This window comes from Pithys albifrons, chromosome 16 (assembly GCF_047495875.1).
Source record: "Pithys albifrons albifrons isolate INPA30051 chromosome 16, PitAlb_v1, whole genome shotgun sequence".
NCBI lineage: Eukaryota > Metazoa > Chordata > Aves > Passeriformes > Thamnophilidae > Pithys > Pithys albifrons.
Window position 1 is genome coordinate 1,407,085 of NC_092473.1, and position 12,761 is coordinate 1,419,845.

General features: G+C 55.8%; 1 protein-coding gene across 3 annotated transcripts in view; it reads left to right on the forward strand.

Moving 5' to 3' along the window:
• The window catches only part of LOC139679499 (ankyrin repeat and fibronectin type-III domain-containing protein 1-like), a 262,772-nt gene that overhangs the window by 58,673 nt on the left and 191,338 nt on the right, over positions 1 to 12,761 (forward strand). Inside the window, exon 1 of one of the 3 annotated variants that reach the window (XM_071571294.1) lies at positions 2,061 to 2,137. The exons of the other annotated variants lie outside the window; for them this stretch is intronic. The gene's annotated coding sequence lies outside the window, so the exon portion shown is untranslated. Of the gene's footprint in view, positions 1 to 2,060; positions 2,138 to 12,761 lie in introns of those variants that run through there. 3 annotated transcript variants of the gene reach the window in all.

The window sequence follows — 12,761 nt, forward strand, 5'->3', positions numbered from 1 at the left end:
CCCGGAGCATCGGCAGCCCCCGCTTTGTGTGCCGGTCTGCGCCGGTTGGCTCCGTGCGCCGGGCTGGATGTCCGCGCCCGGAGCGGGAGGCAGCGAGCAGAGATGCTGCAAACAAACTACCCCCCCAAAAAGCGCGGGCGGGGACGATGACGGCGCCTCTGCGGGTCACAGGCAGCTGGCGGGGGTGGCTGCCCGGGTGGCCGGGGAGCTGTGGGGTTGTGCCCCGCGGGGCGCACCAGGCTGCTCAGGCATTTAATTCCCAGCGAGACGCCTGTGGGAAAAGGAAGTGAAGGGAAGGAGGGAAGCGGGGCTCGGGAAGGGTTTTCAGCAGTGGATGGCCATCCCTCGTGGTGAGCGGGCTGCTTGCAGGGGATGGCTCTAAGCAGGAAGACAGCAGTGAATGGGGGTTGTTTATTTTTTAACATGGCATCCACACCGGAGTGATAAAAGGACGTGCAGGTAACCTGGGGCTCTGCCAGCTGAGTTAACACCAGTTTTCCTTGTTTCCTCTCTTGGCATGGCTGGGAGTTGCCGTCAGACACCCCTTCCCCTGGATGTGCTTCACTGACTTCATCTGGCTTTGCTCCGTGGGGCTGGAGCGAGGTTTGGGTGTTGTTGTTTTTTTTTCTGAAGCCCTTGTTTTTCCTCCGCCCAGCTGGCGTCAGGCTCTGAGGATGCAGAGACAAGTGCTCCTGACTAGGGGAGGGCTGGCAGGAGGATTTCCCGTCGGGTTCGCAGCATCCCTGTGTCTGCTGGCTGCTGTGGAAAGGCTTTGTGCTGGGGCGAGGGGAGCAGAGCCCGCAGGTGACCTCTGATTGGATCAGCCTCGCTTGCTTTGAATGTTTGTGCCTCTCCTTGCACTCAGGTGTTCGGTGACAGCCTGGAAAATCATGGTAGGTAGGTGCTGCCGGAGGCTAAGGGTGCCTTCTGCTTTGGAAAACAGGGAGGGAGGAAAACTGGCGGACTCTGAATAGCCTCAGGAAGAGCAAGTGGGGAACCTTCGCAGGAAAGAGCAGACAAGGATCCTCTCCACCTGGTTGACACATGCTGTAAGAACAGACCCTTTGGAAATTCATCTGAACAGCCGATGTCTTGGGGTTTCTCCTCGCTTCCGATCAAACAGCATCCCCTCCCTCATCCGAGGGCCACCACAGCCACCCTGGACCACCTGCCCGGAGGGCACCTCCCTCCCTTGCCCGCTGTCACTCGCTGTGGGGGCTCACAGACCTGTGCCAGCACTCCTGAGGGATCCTTTCCAGCGGGCACTCTTCATTCTTCCCCCGTCCTGCTTAACTCGGCTCTGCAGCATCGCACCAACAACGTGTGCAGCCACCGGCCACTCTGGGCTGTCACCTGCGGCTGCCTCTGCGGGACAGGACTGAGCACCCTCCCAGTCTGAGGGATCGCTGCGGACTGTGCAAGGCATTCCTGGCTGGACTCGCGCTGCCCTGTGCTGAGTGTCCGCTCCCCCCGGTGCCCTGTGCTCGGTGTCCACTTCTCCCCGGTGCCCTGTGCTCGGTGTCCACTTCTCCCCGGTGCCCTGTGCTGGGTGTCCGCTGCCCCCGGTGCCCTGTGCTCGGTGTCCACTTCTCCCCGGTGCCCTGTGCTGGGTGTCTGCTCCCCGCTGCCCTGTGCTGGGTGGCCGCTCCCCCCGGTGCCCTGTGCTGGGTGTCTGCTCCCCGCTGCCCTGTGCTGGGTGGCCGCTCCCCCCGGTGCCCTGTGCTGGGTGTCTGCTCTCCCCGGTGCCCTGTGCTGGGTGGCCGCTCCCCCCGGTGCCCTGTGCTGGGTGGCCGCTCCCCCCGGTGCCCTGTGCTGGGTGGCCGCTCCCCCCGGTGCCCTGTGCTCGGTGGCCGCTCCCCCCGGTGCCCTGTGCTGGGTGGCCGCTCCCTCCGGTCCCCTGTGCTGGGTGGCCGCTCCCCCGCTGCCCGGGCTGAGGGGGCACAGGGGGTGTAGCATGCCCGAGGGCGCGGCGGGGCGCGGGGACACGGGCGGGCGCGCCCCCGGACGCCGCGGGAGCCATGGCTTCGTTCGGGAAGCTGACGGAGTATTTCAGCCTGAGGAAGTCGAGGCCGGAGCTGCGCTCCAGACGGTGGGGCCGGCGCAGCGGGAGCTGTTGCTGTAGTGTCGTGGAGTGCAGGTACGGAGTGGCCGCGACCAGACTGTCCCGGTGCCGCTGTGTGTGCCCAGGGGCTGTGGGGTGGGAGGTGCAATCCTTGGTGCTTTGCTTCCCGTTTGACCTCTCCTGGGGCTGCGGAGGGGGCTGGGAGCAAGCCAAGGGCTCCAGAAGTGTCACCTGTTTCTGTCTGGGGCTCCCAAGTGACTCATTGCGGCAGGATTCCTCCAGCAGCTTCTGTGACTTTGCATCCCTGCCCAGGGCACGTCCCAGGTGTCGGTGTCACATCTCGGGTGTCTGCTGTGTGACCACGTGCACCTGTACCCGCCCCTGTCTGTGCTCTCTGCGTTGTGCTGCTGTGTCTCCACGTTAGAGGAGCAAGGTTATTGCACCAAAATCGCCCTTCCCTCCCTCTGCCCCGTGCAAAATCTACGGGCAGCAAGAAGTGGTTTCTCAGGTGAGGGTGTGTGTGAGATGCTGGTGGAGCCTCTTGGCACGTAGGAGGGGTGGGGAGGGTCTGTGCTGTGCTCAGGGCCAGGGTGCAGTGGCATGGGGACTCAGACACACAGTCCACTGCCAGCTTGTTTGAGGTATGGACTGATGAGGGGAACACACTCTGGGGATGGGGAGCATTGGGCTGACTGACAAACCCCTGGGATCCTGCTACCTTTGGAGTGCTCAGGGTCCTGTTGGGGGGGTGCACACATCCTTGTTTTGCATGTAAACGCAGTTACTGCGATTAAGAAAATTGTTCTGTGCCTGAGTGCCTTCTCTTTGGATGTTATGAGCAGCCTGTAGGACACGACTGTCACTTGGTGCTGCTCTGGGCTTTTCCCCCCCTCTGTGTGGGCTCAGCCTGAGCACTGTGTGTCCCCAAAGCCTCCTGCTGACCTGCACATGATGCTTCTGGAGGGCTGTGGCTCTGTGTAGAGACACACAGGGCGAGAAACAGCACCAAGGTATCCACTCCCCTTCTTCCCTGTGCCTGTTCCCTGTTGAGCACCTCATTCTCTAGAAAGGTTATTAAAGTATCTACAGATTCAAAAGAAGTTGGAGCCCCTCCTGCTGCTTGCTGCTGAGACAGTGAGATGTGCTGAGACGTTGCTGTCTCCCCCCTTCCTTGGGTGCCTCTTCCCCGCTTGCTCGTTTCTCCGGAAACACAGAAACATTCGGGGCTGAGCCAGGAGCTTTGTTCTGCTCCTTTTGGCTCTGTGGACTGAAACCCTGGTTTCTGCCCTCAGGTTTTTGCTGTGCTGGTGCACAGCTGGTGGGAGGAAGGTGGGTTATCTGGGTGCAGTCGAGCATGTGCCACGTCTCTGGCCCGAAGGAGATGGGGGGACCCACAGCCTATTGATGCCCCATGCACAGGGTGCTGCAGTCTTGGACCTTGGGTTTTAGGGTGAGCTGGGTGTTTTCCTATGGTGTCATGGTGCCTTCTGAGCTCTGGGACATGAGCCATGAAAGTGGCATTGCTGGCATGTAGTTCATGTACCAAATTTTCTGTGGAGATGGACTGGTTATGGATGTGGGGCTCTGAGCAACCTGATCTAATGGAAGGTCTCAGGCACATGGTGTGACTCTTGGGGGTGGTCCTGAGCAGGCCCAGGAGCTGGACTCAATGATCCCTGTGGGTCTCTTCCAACTCTGTCTGATTCTGTGATTCTGTGTGGAATGTGTGTGGAGTGAGATGGGCTTTAAGGTCCCTTCCAACCCAAACCATTCAGAGTCTTGAGTTCTCCTCTCGTGCAGGAATGTGGCTCACTGTGACCACTGGGACCTCTTCCTGTCAGAGCTCAGCTCCAGGAGGGGCTGGTGGATGAATTTCCCCCAAGCAGAAGTTTCTCCATGTTTCCAGGTGTGGCCAACCTTGAGCTGCAGCCCTGCTTTATCCCCTGGGCCTTGCAGCTGCTCCAGGGCAGCTCCTCCAGGCTGGATCTGAGTGTGTGGGCACTGCTTCTGGTGCCCCCAACTCCCCCAGGGACAGGGCTTGAGTGCCCCTGTGGATACCGAGCCCATTCTCTTGATTGCACACAGTTGATTAGGGAAGTAAAAGGAAATGTTGATTGAAGCATGGGATGCTTTGAAATCAGTGCCACTTGTCACCCCAGCTACTTAATCTTCTGCCCATTCCAAACCCCGCCAATGTCTGTGCACTGAGAAGCCCCAAGAAATCTTCCCAGCTGTGATCCAAAAGCCAACATAAGGCATCTGCTGCCATGTCTGATGCTGTCCTTACTCTAGATGGTGCTTTTTCCAGCCCTGTTGAGCAACTTTCTGCTTTTATTTCATTTCTTCACTCTAATGTGGGCAAATTAAGCATGGAAATAAGATGCTCAGCTCCTGTGTTTCCTTGTGCATGGGTGTGCCAGAGATCCTGTACCCTAACAGGCCTGCCCACAGCCCTGCCCACAGCCCTGCCCTGGTCTTACTTGGGGCAGCTGGGCTCCCACAGCGCTTCCCAAAGCTCTGTGATCCCTTGGGACCACAGGGATCAGACAGAGGCAGGTGCTCAGTGGAGAGGATGCACTGACTGGAGTTATTACATTCCAAATATAGTGGTCCCACACATTCTCATAGGACCTAAGAGGAATCAGCAGGTGTGCAGTTACAGGTTTCAATAATGCTGCATTTCTAAACTACGCCTCCAGATACAGCAGTGCCAGCCATGTGGGGTGAGTAAGTCTGCTGGGCTTCAGAATCTGTGGGCAGAAGAGGAGCCCCAGCAAGAGCATCATCTCATTCAGCTGCTTTTTTGGGCAAACGTGCTCCTGCAGGAGCTCTCCAGCCACCGATGTTCCCTCCTGCTCTTCCACCACCTGTGGCACAGAGTCCTGTTGGGACTTGTGTTCTGTCAGCTGGTGGCTTCTCTGGCCCGAGCCGTGCCAGCTGTGCCCAGCAGGAGGGCGAATGCTCCACTGTGGAGCTGTGGCACAGAGGCCTCGTGTTGTTAAATCAACCAGACATCCGGTCCCCAGGGCTGGGAGCCCCTGGGTGAGGTGACAAGGTGTGACAGCCTGTTCCTGTCCTGGGGCAGGGACTGGCAGTGTGGGTTAACACCCCATCCCATCCCATCCCAGCCCAGCCCAGCCCAGCCCAGCCCAGCCCAGCCCAGCCCAGCTCAGCCCAGCCCAGCCCAGCCCAGCCCAGTCCAGCCCAGCCCATCCAGCCCAGCCCAGCCCAGCCCAGCCCATCCATCCCAGCCTATCCATCCCAGCCCAGCCCAGCCCAGCCCAGCCCAGCCCATCCATCCCAGCCCATCCCAGCCCATCCAGCCCAGCCCAGCCCAGCCCAGCCCAGCCCAGCCCAGCCCATCCAGCCCAGCCCAGCCCATCCCAGCCCAGCCCAGCCCAGCCCATCCCAGCCAAGCCAAGGCCAGGAGAGCAGGGGATGTATTTGCAGCAACATTTCTCTGTCTGGCAGGAGCAGTGGTGGATGAAGCAGATCCTGCAGCTGACGGGCTCGGGGCTGCACTGATGGGCGGGAGGAGGGCCTGGAGCATCGCAGAGGTTTGGGCACTTCTCTGCAGCACTGGATGCAGGTGCCTGTGGGGGAACCACAGGAGGGTGTGGAGGGGCTTGCTGAGCTTTGGGGGGTTTGTTCTTTGTGTTAGCTCATGGTGCCAGCCTAGAGGTGCTTGTGCCCAGATGTGTGTTGGCAGGAAGGGCAGAGAGGATCCACTCTGGCGTGGAGAAGTGAAAGAAAAAGGCCAATTATATGAAATAGCTCTTTTGCTAGTGAGTTATTTGTAATATGAAAGGTCTGGACAATTGATTTTGGGTTCCTGCAGCTTTGAAAGTGGATCAGAACATCACAGAAGGCCATTGGGTTGGAACTGAGCTGAGAAAATGGCTCTGCTTGGCTCTGTTGTGCCAGGGAAGCTCCAGGGCAAGTTGAAGTTCTCGGGAGCAGGCTAGCACCTTCCCAGGCTGCTGTTTTCAGCCAGGGAGATGGCCTGGCAGAGCCCTGGGCTGGCACCATGGGTGCCTTGCAGTGATTCTGGAAGAATGGGGCTCTGCTGTTTTCTGACAGTTTATGGATTTTGGAGTATTTCTCAAGGAGACCCTTGGAGTTGGTCTCAGCCTGGGTGCAGTGGGGGCAAGCAGAACCCCCTGAGAATGCCAGTCCTGTCACTGGAGTGGTGACCTGCAACAGTAACTAATTAATTTTTAAAAACCATTAAAAGTCCCAATTAAAAACATTAAAAATCCCAAGTCCTGTCCAGGGATGGCTTTTGGGAGGCATTTTCTCCCCTAGGCAGGAACTCAAGGGCTGATTCCATGGCTTTTTCTGTTGATCCAGGCCTGTTCTGGGATAGATCCACTCACCTGGCTTCAGAAGGTTGATGTCTGTTCCCCCTTTGGGGGCTGCCACCTCTCCCCTCCTCTGTGGTACCCAGAGGCCCATACTGTCCCCACAGAGGGGCTTTGATGTGCTCCCCTGGGATCACTGCCTAGTTATGGAAAAAGGAGATCTTTGGGATGAGGGGGGAGAGATTTCTGCCTGGGTTTGGATCCTGCATCCTTCTCCTGGGGGAGACATTCAGCCTTGGAGCAGCAGAGCTGATGAGCCCTGAAAGCTCGAGGGATGAAGATTCCATGTCCTCAGAGGGCTCCAGGAGAGGAGCTTTTCTCTGGCTTGGGGTGACCTGTGGTGAAAGCCTGGGAAGCTAAAATTGGGTACAGGGAGGAGAGGGGCTTGACTTGTGCTGAGCAGGGAGCAGGCAGGGTGGGACCTTTAGGGATCCACTGCCTTTTCTCTCAGCACCCGAGTTGGAAGTTGGGGTTAATTAACAATGAATTAAATTATGTAAGAATTAAATTACATGAAATTCCAACTTGTCTGGCCTGGTTTTGCCCATGTCATTAGAAAATCTCCAGCTGAAGGGATGGTGCTCCAGGTGATGCTCCGTCTTTGCACTCACGGGGAGCAGAGTTGGGTTCTGGTGTCCCAGTTGCTGTTGGGGTCAGAGCCCAAGAGCTGCTCTCTGCAATGGGGAGCTGTCACTTCCCCTCCTTTGGGAGTATTTTCCACACTGACATCCTGATCCACGTTCTGTGGTCTGTGGTTTGATGGGCTTTGAGGTGGGGAGGGGCAGCAGGGAATGTTTTCCTGGCAGGATTGTACTTAGTTGTTTTTGGAGGCTTAAAAATATCTGCTCAGCTGTGACAGCACGTCTGTGTTCAAGCACATGGTCGTGATGGGGGAGAGGAGAACTGGCAAGTTTTGGGGCTGGAAAAGTGCACTGAAGGAACAATTCCTATGTTGGCTGCACGCAGCAGGAGACAGGGAAAGGTGATAGGTAGGCATGTTCGAGGGGCTTCTCTGGGGCTGAGAGTTTGACTGACTCTTCCTGCTTGTTTTTTTGACACATTTTGTACGAAACCTTTTTGCTCTTAAATGACATGCCCATATGGAAAGAAGCCTGCATTTTAAAGGGGAAAACAAGTAAGGAACTTGGAAGTGTTTTGGCTTAAGTGAGAAGTTTTCACCTGGAATTAGTCAATAAGGTGTTTAAGGCACTTATATTCCAAACTTCCCAGCACTGACACTTGCCTGGCCTGCTGAGATAGCAGCAGGAAAACGTGTGTGGGTGCATGGACTCACAGTTTTGCTGCAGCAGATCATTGTAACCTATTTAAAAATCAATGTCCATCACTACTGCATGGAAGTGGCCTGTGCTGGTGCTGGAAATAGATCCTAAATCCAGTGTTAGTGACTCAGCCCATGGCCTGCTCCACAGAGGTGCTGAGCACCTCTTAATCCTGTTAATTGGAACAGTGGACACTCAGCACCTTCACAGCTTGGCTGGGCAAAAACGAGGAAGAGCTTTAGGAGACAAAAACTTCAGCCTCGTTCGGTTGGAAAGATGCTGGTTGGGATCATCGTGCTGGGGCTCGGGGTGTGCTGAGGCTCCACAGCTGGAGCCCCTCTGCTCTGGAGCCAGGCTGGGAGAGCTGGGGGTGCTCAGCCTGGAGAAGAGAAGGCTCCAGGGAGACCTGAGAGCCCCTTCCAGTGCCTACAGGAGGATTAAAAAAAGAAGGAAAGTGACTTTTTACACAGGCAGACAGTGAAAGAATAAGGGGGAATGGTTTCAAACTAAAAGAGGGGAGATTTAGATTGCATGTTAGGAGGAAATTCCTCCCAGTGAGGGTGGGCAGGCCCTGGCACAGGTTTCCCAGAGAAGCTGTGGCTGGCCCATCCCTGGAAGTGTCCAAGGCGGGACGGGACTTGGATTCACCTGGGCTAGTGGAAGGTGTCCCTGCCCATTGCAGGAGGTTGGAACAAGATGGACTTTAAGGTCCCTTCCAACTCAAACCATTCCTGACTCTGTGCCCTGTCCCACCTGTCCTGCTGCTCTGGGGCTGGGGTTGAGCCTCTTGGGTCACCGATGACTTTCAGCTCTTGAGTTTCACAGCTGCCCCTTCACCCTCTGTGCTGGTGGTCCATGGTGAGCTGCAGGACCGAGCCCTGCTCTCCTCTGCTCTGTGCCAGCCTCTCCCCAGGCTGTGTGTGCCCCGTCCCTCAGTCCCTCGTGTCTCACAGCCATGACAAGCTGTCAGATGTGAGCGGTGCTGTTTTGTGAGCAGAGTGGCGGTGCCACGGGAGGAACTGACATTTGGCTTTTGTTGCTTGATTGAGCTGCCTGGGTTTTGTATATTAAACCTAAAGAGGCTTTTTAGCTTTGTTCTTCCCCGTTGTTTGCAGCTCCAGGGCTGTGATCTATCAGGAAGGGGCTTGGGGAGCAGCACGGAGAAGAAATCCGTCTCTCCATCAAACCTGTCCATGCAAGGGGCCTCTCCACCAATTCCTGACACATCCTGCTTCTCTGTGGAGGTTTCTGTGCACTGGGGAACACGAGGGTGTATTCCCAGTTCCAGCAGCTGCTGGTCTCAGCTCTGCAGAGCTCCTGGTGTTGCAGTGGGTTCCTGGCTCCACTCCCTTGGGAGAGGAGGAATTGATGTGAACAGAGTCAGATGTGCTCTTGATGTTCCTCAAAAACCTGCTCCCATGGTTGCAGATGGAGGTGTGTTTAATATCTGCCCCATGAAAGTGCATGCATACCTGGGAGCTGGCTGGGAAAACTCTGGATCTGATGAGTGGAAGAGCATATCCAAGCTCTCTTTTGCCATCTTTTTGGGGCCATGTTGTGTCTAAAGCCAAGGGATGTGGTTTGCACCCTGTGTTCTCCCTTTCTGCCTGGCTCTGGCCTCATTTGAAAGTCACTTTTTGGGCTGGGAGATGAGGTTGGGAGCTGCCTATTTCTGCACAATCTGCAGCTAATCCTTGCCTGGATTAGGCAGAAGGAGGTGACCGGTCATCCTTTGTTTTGCAGTGGTACTGGGATGGGGTAGTGGGAGGAAGGAGAAATGATACTGGTATTAAGGGGAATTACACACGAAGTGTGACTGCAGGAGATGTCTCCTCCAGCAGAAAGCCTTGGCCTGTGAGTCACGGTTGCTCGAAAGCCCGTTTGATGCTGATCCCCCTCTGTTTGGGCTCTGAGTCACAGCTGGGTGGGGGCGCAGGTAGGAAACAAAAGCCCCAGCAATCCACACCACGGGGATTTGCATGGAGAGGGGGAAGGAAGTGATTCCAGACAGCGGATGGGAATGTTAACAGCGTCTAATAACAGTGGTGGCTGGCAAAAGGAAGGGGTTTGAGAGGGAGTTGTCCCTGTGTGCCCTTCTCTGTCTGCTCCTGCCTGTGCAGGGCATTCCCGGGGGATGTGGGGACACCGGGCAGCCCCCAGGGTGCGTTTGGGACACTAAACAACCTTTAGGGTTTGTGGAGACACTGGGAGGTCCCCAGGGTGTCTGGGGACAGTGGGCAACCTTCAGGGTTTGTGGAGACCCTGGGCAGTCCCATGTGTGGGGCTGAGCTGGCTCAGGCAGAGCTGGGGAGGAAAGGGAGAGGAGATGTGTTGACAAAAGAGACTCTCTCTGGATCCGGGAAGAAGCATTTCAAAGAGGAACGGAAAAAAGGACACTGCTGCTGGGAATGTTTCAGATGGGAAAACTGGAATACTTCATTTCATAATTAAAAAGGGTTTTTTTCCACAAAAATTCTATGTTTTCCCCTGTAGGAATACTTGGCAATTATACAAATTAATGCAAAATATTTCTAGTTGGTATTTTTTGATGGGAGAGAATGCAGGAGGGAATAAACAGCTCCTTCTGGTTCACTGGCTCTAACAGGCACTTCGGTGTGGGGGGAGCAGAGCCCCAGCCCTCATCCCCACCCCTGAGGCAGCTCCTGGTGTGGGTACAGCTGCCTGGAGCATCCCTGTGCTTGCATGGGTGTTTGGAAACCCCTGGAGCTGGCATTTGTGCCTGCTGGCTGCTCCAGGCCCTGCTGCCTGCCCTGTGTGCAGAACTTGTGTGGCTCTCTCTATTCTATCTATTTTTCGGCTGCAAATCCACGTTTGTGGAAAAACTGGGAAGTTTCAGTGCATTTTTAGGTTGCTTTAAAGAACAAATAGATAGAATTTATCACAGAATGACAGACTGGTTTTGTTGGAGGGACCTTAAAACCCATCCAGGTGCAACCCCTGCCACAGGCACTCAGCAATAGGACAAGGGGGCACGATGGGCTCAAGCTCTGCCAGGGGAAATTGAAGCTGGAGATGAGAAAGAAATTCTTTGCAAAGAGAGTGCTCAGGCATTGGAATGGGCTGCCTAGAGAGGGGGTGGATTCCCCATCCCTGGAGGATTTTAAAGTGAGATTGGCCGTGGCACTGAGTGCCATGATCTGGTAAAGGGACTGGAGTTGGACCAAGGGTTGGACTTGGTGATCTCAGAGGTCTTTTCCAACCCAATTGATTCTATGGACAGGGACACCTTCCACCAGCCCAGAGTGCTCCAAACCCCATCCAACCTGGCCTTGGGCACTTCCAGGGATGGGACAGCCACAGCTTCTTCACTGGGAGAGTGAGAGCTTATTCCAGCTGAAGGTTTTAGAGGCTGTTTTTCCTGCAGCAAGGATGTGCATTCTGCAGCAGGGATGTGCTCCCCCTGGCAGAATCTGTCCCTGCCTCGCTCTGTGGGTGTTGAGCTGAAACTGCTCACAGGAGTGGCTGAGTCCCTGCCCCTGGAAGTGTTCAAAACACGTGTGGATGTGGCACTTGAGGATGTGGTTTAGTGGTGAACATCGTGGTGGTGCTCATTGATGGTTGGATTTGATGATCTTACAGGTCTCTTCCTACCTTAATGATGCTGTGATTTTGCAGATGGCCTGGCAGCTGTGTCAGGGCTCTGGCTTGGAAACTGGAGGGTTTTGGGCTTTGCTTCCTTGCATCCCACAGCTGCACCCTCAGCCCAGCCCTGGGGGTTGGTTCCTTGCCTTTGGTGCTGAAGTTCAGTGAAGGGCTGACTGAAGTTCACCAAGGCCAAGTGCAGGTCCTGCCCTTTGGCCACCCCAACCTCCTGCAGTGCTCCAGGCTGGGCACAGAGTGGCTGGAGAGCAGCCAGGCAGAGGGACCTGGGGGGACTGAGGGACAGGAAGCTCAGCAGGAACCAACAGTGTGCCCAGGTGGCCAAGAAGGCCAATGGGATCCTGGCCTGGATCCAAACTAGCGTGGCCAGCAGGCCCAGGGCAGTGACCCTTCCCCTGGACTCTGCCTTGGGGAGGCCACACCTTGAGTGTTGTGTTCAGTTCTGGGCCCCTCAGTTGAGGAAAGAGATTGAGGGGCTGGAGCGGGGCCAGAGAAGAGCAACGAGGCTGGAGAAGGGACTGGAGCACAAGTGCTGTGGGGAGAGGCTGAGGGAGCTGGGGGTGTTTAGCCTGGAGAAGAGGAGGCTCAGAGGTGACCTCAGCACTGTCTGGAACTGCCTGAAGGGAAGTTCTGGCCAGGTGGGGGTTGGTCTCTTCTCCCAGGCACTCAGCAATAGGACAAGGGGGCACGATGGGCTCAAGCTCTGCCAGGGGAAATTTAAGCTGGAGATCAGAAAAAAGTTCTTTGCAGAGAGAGTGCTCAGGCATTGGAATGGACTGCCCAGAGAGGGGGTGGATTCCCCATCCCTGGAGGTTTTTAAGGGGAGCTTGGCCGTGGCACTGAGTGCCATGATCTGGTAAAGGGACTGGAGTTGGACCAAGGGTTGGACTTGATGATCTGGGAGGTCTTTTCCAACCCAATCAATTCTATGATTCTATGACTGGGACCAGACCTGAGTTTGCCTTGGAGGAAATTTGTCCCCAGGTGTTCCTGCCTGGTCCCTGTGGCTGCCACAGGCAGGGCTTGGCTTTCTCTGTGCTGGTTTGGGCCTTTTTGTCCCCTCACAGGAGAGATGAAATCCATTAACCCAAGTCATGAACAGCTGTTGGAGGGGTCCTTGCTGGAACTTTGCTCCCAGCTCCTCCCAGCTCCCACTACTCCTGCACTGAAAGCCATTTTTTAAAGGGCTGGGAGCATAAAAATGTGTCTTGTTGAATGGGCTTGTCCCTCTGACCATGGTGGTGACCTCCCTCCTGTGCTTCAGAGGAGAACGAAAACCAGCCCAGGGTTCTGGATGAAAGGTGCTGCCCAGGAGGGTTTAAAACAACAACAAGACTATGATTATAAATCTGGTTTTTGACCAAAACATATGAAATAATTATTTTTGCCAGGGGTTAGTAGTCAGAGATGGATCAGCTCTGCCACTGTTTGCCTCCA